Source organism: Mandrillus leucophaeus, unplaced genomic scaffold (assembly GCF_000951045.1).
Source record: "Mandrillus leucophaeus isolate KB7577 unplaced genomic scaffold, Mleu.le_1.0 Scaffold289, whole genome shotgun sequence".
NCBI lineage: Eukaryota > Metazoa > Chordata > Mammalia > Primates > Cercopithecidae > Mandrillus > Mandrillus leucophaeus.
The window spans coordinates 1,164,915-1,170,940 of record NW_012103020.1 but is presented as its reverse complement, the minus strand read 5'-3'; the positions used below and the strand labels follow the sequence as shown (position 1 = coordinate 1,170,940).

Sequence of the window (6,026 nt, the reverse complement as noted above, 5' to 3'; positions counted from 1 at the left end):
AGGGAATATTGCCTCTTCTTTTTTCCTCCTTTTCTTTCTGAGATTTCAATTAGTCATGTGTGTGACTTTCTTATCCAAGCTTCCATCTCTTAATATTGTTTTCATATTTTTACTTCCTTGTCTCTCCTTAGTATACTCTGGGTAATTTTAAAAGATATCTTCTCATTTATTTTTTTAAGAGACAAAGTCTCACTCTGTCGCTCAGGCTGGAATAATCATAGCACTCTGGCATAATCATAGCACTCTGAAGCCTCAAACTCCTGGGTTCAAGTCATGCTCTGCTTTAGCCTTTTGATAAGCTAGGACTACAGGCATGCACTACCATGCCCAGCTAATTTTTAAATTTTTTTGGTAGAGACAGGGTCTCACCATGTTGTCCAAGTTGGTCTCGAACTCCTAGCCTCAAGTGATCATCTTACCTTGGCCTCCCAAAGTGCTGGGATTATAGGCATGAGCCACCGCAGTGGCTTCATTTATTAATTCTCTCTTCATCTGTATCAAATTTGCTCTTTAACCTTTCCATTGAGCTTTGTTATTCTAACAATTATATTTTATATTTCTAGAGCATCTCCCCATCTCCCACCTACCTTCCAACCTGTCTGTTCATTCCTGGTAATCTCTTGCTCATCTTTATAACATCCTTTACCTTTTAAAACATTTGGAACACAGAAATTCTATACTTTTCATATCTGTCAATTCCACTACCTATAGTCCTTGGAGTTGCACATCTATTGAAGGTTATTTCTGCAGACACTCATAGCAGTTTGGCTTTTCGGTATATTTTTCTCTGTGTGCTACAGCTTGAATAGCTTCTATTGCTATGCTTCAAGGTCACCAATTTTTCTTCTACATTAAATTTGCTTTAAACTCCTACAGTGATTTAAATTTTTTTCAGATATTACATAAGTCTAAAAATTACATTTGTTTTTCATATCTTCAACTTTTCTTATGTTCATGTTTTCTTGTAAATTCTTAGTTATATTAGTAATAGCTGTTTTAATGGCTTTTTTTTTCCCGCTAATTCCATGATCGCTGTCATTTCTGATCCTGTTTCTATTGACTGATTTTTCTTCTGGTATGGATCACATTTTGTTGAATCTTCATGTGTCTAGTAATTTTTTATTGTATAGTGGTAACTGTTACATTGCTTAGTATCTTGATGTTGTGAGGTTGTTTCCTTCTTTTACACAGTGTTGAATCCTGTTTTGGCAGGCAGTTTTTTTTTTTTTTTTTTGAAACAGAAGTCATTCCTGGTGACATGTTGGATGCCACAGATGGTGGCATTCTGCCTCATGTATGTCTTGAGCAGTGTGTGCACCTTCTCAGCTTTCCAGAAGGTCAGGTGGGTCAGTAGGTCCATGATGTAGGTCCCCATTGTGTCAGGTCCCTGCTGCCCATGAGCTCGTCACAGATCCAGCTATGGCTGGGGCTCAGCAGGCTACCTGAGTAGATGCAGGTGTCGCAGATCATCACCACTCCTGCGTAGTGCTTCGAAATTGGTTGGTTCACGTGCACACAAAGGCAGGCAGGAAATGCAGCACGTTCCCCACCAGGCTCATCAGCTGCAGGCAGTAGCACAAGGCCATCACCATCCAAAAGGCATCCACTGATGTTGCTGTGTTCTTGCAAACCACATTCTTCCCAATACCCTAATGGACTGTGTATTAGTCCATTCTCACACTGCTATGAAGAAATACCCGAGACTGGGTTATTTATTTTTTCAAGATAGAGTCTCGCTCTGTCGCCCAGGCTGGAATGCAGTGGCATGATCTCAGCTCACTGCAACCTCTGCCTCCCTAGTTCAAGCGGTTCTCCTGCCTCAGCCTCCCAAGTAGCTGGGACTACAGGTGTGCGCCACCACGCCTGGCTAATTTTTGTATTTTTAGAAGAGATGGGGTTTCACTATTATTAGTCAGGCTGGTCTTGAACTCCTGACCTCGTGATCCACCCACCTCGGCCTCCCAAAGTGCTGGGATTACAGGCATGAGCCACCGCACCTGGCCCAAGACTGGGTAATTTATAAAGGAAAGAAGTTTAATTGACTCACAGTTCCACGTGGCTGGGGAGGGCTCAGGAAACTTACAATCATGGCCAGAAGGTGAAGGGGAAGCAAGGACCTTCTTCCCTTGGTGGCAGGAGAGAGAAGTGCAAGCAGGGGAAATGCCAGAAGCTTATAAAACCATCAGATCTCATGAGAATTTACTATCATGAGAGCAGCATGGGAGAAACAGCCCCTATGATCCAATCACCTCCTACTGGGTCCCTCCTTCCACACATGTGGATTATGGGGATTATCATTCAAGGTGAGATGTGGGTGGGGACAGGGACCCAAACCATATCATACCAAGATGGATTCTGTTCACACAGGCTCAGGAGGGGAACTCATCTGGCCAGCTTGCAGCAGAAACAATCGTAGACACAGACAATAAATCTAGAGCCTTGACATATATCTGCTGGGTGAGTGGAGGGGAGATGCTGATGCACACCAGATCCATATCTTGGTGCAGCAAGATGTCATTGGTCCGGCTGACACAGAAGCAGCAAGCTGCTTTGCCTCCTCCTCAGTCTTTCCCCAAAGGGTCTCACCAGTGAACCCTTCTGCCCTCAGCAGCGAGAGCAGAACCCGGGGGGAGCTGCCAGTCCCAAACAGGCCCACTCCTGAAGGCATCTTCATCCTGGTCTCTCTCTTCACCAATTAATTCATCTCCTCACAAGAACCTCCTGCATGGCTATGACCTTCCCAATGTTCTGGTCAAATATGGCTTCTGGCACACTGGCATCATCCACCCTGTATTGCACTGGAGACCATGGGTCCGGATGGGTCTCCATGGCCACCCATCTGCCTTCAGGGAGGCTGGTGGGGATGCGAGAGCCCGGAATCCAGCGTGCCACCACCGGGAATATGCAGCCTGGTTTCTAAAGAATGGGAAGCTGTGGAAAGGGTGCTACTTATTTTTGTATGTTGATTTGTATCCTGCAACTTTACGGGATTTATCAGTTCTAATACTTTTCTTGTGGCGTCTTTAGGTTTTTCCAAACATAAAATCATATTGTCAGCAAACAACAATAATTTGACTTCTTCCTTTCCAATCTGGATGCCTTTTCTTTCTCTTGTGTGATTGCTCTATCTAGGATATACAGTACTGTGCTGAATAACAGTGGTCACAGTGGGCATCCACGTTGTGTTCCAGATCTTAGAAGAAAGCCTTTCAGTTTTTCCCCATTCAATATGACACCAGCTATGGGTCTGTCATATATGGCATTTATTATGTTATGATCCTTCTATACCCAGTTATTTGAGGGTTTTTATCATGAAGGGATGTTGAATTTTATAAAATGATTTTTCAGCATCAATCGAAATGACCATATGGTTTTGTCCTTCATTCTGTTGATATGATGTTATCATATTATCACACTGGCTGATTTGCATTTGTTGAAACACCCTTGCATCCCAGGGATAAATCCCACTTGATCATGATAAATGATCTTTTTAATGTGTTGTTGAATATGGTTTGCTAGTATTTTATTGAGGACTTTTGCAAAAATGTTCATCAGGGATATTGGCCTGTAGTTTTCTTTTTTTGATTCATCTTTGTCTGATTCTGCTATCAGAGTAATACTGGCCTCATAGAATGAGTTTGGGAGTATTCCCTCTTCCTCTATTTTTTTGAATACTTTGAGAAGGATTGGTAATAGTTCTTCTTTAAATCTTTGGTAAAATTCGGCAGTGAAGCCATCAGGTCCCAGGTTTTTTTTTGTTTTTTTTTGTTTTTTTTCTGAGGCAGAGTCTCTGTCGCCCAGGCTGGAGTGCAGGGCCTGATGTCAGCTCACTGCAACGTCCCCCTCCTGGGTTCAAGCAATTCTCCTGCCTCAGCCTCCCAAGTAGCTGGGATTACAGGTGCCCGCCACCACACCTCGCTAATTTTTTGTGTTTTTAGTAGAGATGGGGTTTCACCATGTTGGCCAGGCTGGTCTTGAACTCCTGACTTCAGGTGATCAACCCGCCTCCACCTCCCAAAGTGTTGGGATTACAGGCGTGAGCCACTGCACCCAGCTTGATCGATTCATTTTTATTGTTCTACTTAAGATATGAGTCATTTACACACCACAATTACAGTTATAATATTCTGTATTTTTCTGTGTATTTACTGTTACAGTGAGATTTGTACCTTCAGATGATTTCTTATTGCTTGTTTAGCATCATTTTCTATCAAATTGAACTCCTTTTGGCATTTCTTGTAAGAAAGGTCTAGTGTTGATGAAATCCCTCAGCTTTTGTCTGTCTGGAAAAGTATTTCTCCTTCATGTTTGAAGGACATTTTTGCTAGATATACTATTTGAGGGTAAAAGTTTTTTCCTTCCGCATTTGAAATATGTCATGCCATTCTCTTCTGGCCTATAAGGTTTCCACTCAAAAGTCTGTTGCCAGACCTACTGGAGTTCCATTGTATGTGGTTGTTTGTTTTTCTTTGAGACAGTCTCACTCTGTCACCCAGACTGTGGTAGAGTGGCACGATCTTGGCTCACTGCAACCTTTGTTTCCCATGTTCAAATGATTCTCATGCCTCAGCCTCCTGAGTAGCTGGAATTACAGGCACACACCACCATGCCTGGCTAATTTTTGTATTTTTAGGAGAGACAGGGTTTTGCCATGTTGGCCACGCTGGTCTTGAACTCCTGACCTCAAGCAATCCACTTGGTCTCAGCCTCCCAAAGTGCTCAATTACAGGTGTCAGCCACCATTCCTGGCCTCCATTGTATGTTGTTTCTTTTCTCTTGCTGCTTTTAGGATCCCTTTTTTATTCTTGACCTTTGGGAGTTTGATTATTAAATGCCATGAGGTAGTCTTCTTTGGGTTAAATGGGCTTAGTGTTCTATAACCATCTTGTACTTGAATATTGATATATATATTTTTTGAGACAGAGTCTCACTCTGTCGCCCAGGCTGAAGTGCAGTGGCATGAGCTCAGCTCACTGCAACCTCTGCCTCCCGGGTTTAAGCGATTCTCCTGCCTCAGCCTCCCGAATAGTTGGGATTACAGGTGCACGCCACCACACCTGGCTAATTTTTGTATTTTTAGTAGAGACGGGGTTTCACCATGTTGGCCAGGCTGGTCTTGAACCCCTGAGCTTGGGCAATCTGCCTGCCTTGGCCTCCCAAAGTGCTGGGATTACAGGCATGAACCACCATGCCCGGCCTGAATATTGGTATCTTTTTGAAGTTTGGGCTGGTGTCTCACTATGTCACATGTCCCCCAAATCCACTGGTTCCAAGCCCAGCACAGCATTAGAACTTTCTAGGCCGGGTGCAGTGGCTCACGCCTGTAATCCCAGCACTTTGGGAGGGCGAGGCAGGTAGATCACAAGGTCAGGAGTCCAACACCAGCCTAACCAAGATGGTGCAACCCCATCTCTACTAAAAATACAAAAATTAACTGGGTGTGGTGGTGGGCACTTGTAATCCCAGCTACTCTGGAGGCTGAGGCAGAGAACTGCTTGAACCCAGGAGGTGGAGGTTGCAGTGAGCCGAGATCGTGCCACTGCACTCCAGCCCAGGTGACAGAGCAAGACTCTATTTCAAAAATAAAAAATAGAAACAAACAAACAAACAAAAAACTTTCTAGGAGGTGCAGTCCTTGTAGTCTAGACTGTCTTTCAGGTTTATTTAGAACTGTAGGGCATGTTAGCCCATGGTGGCAAAGCTTGCTGAAACTCATGTTCCGACCTCTGGGATGGGCAAATTCCTTCTGGCTAGGGCTGGTCTAAATGCTCCCTCTGTGGGTGCTGGCTGAGTTCTGCCCAGTGTTGTTCTCAACTGCAACAGGGGAGCACTAAATTCCAACACAGTCCCACAATCACTGTGCTCTCCCTCCTTCAAGTGCAGTCTCTCTGTGTGCCACGTGGCCACTGCCGGGGGCTGGGGGAGGGGAGGTGTTAGCAATTCAAGACTGTCTTTCCTACCCTCCTCAGTGCCTCTTTCAGTCACATGAAGTTAAAACCAGGTACTACGAGTGCTCACCTGACTTT

General features: G+C 44.2%; 1 pseudogene; it reads right to left on the bottom strand.

Moving 5' to 3' along the window:
• Positions 1 to 795: 795 nt before the first annotated feature.
• On the bottom strand, positions 796 to 2,674 carry LOC105543642 (annotated as a pseudogene).
• Positions 2,675 to 6,026: the final 3,352 nt, after the last annotated feature.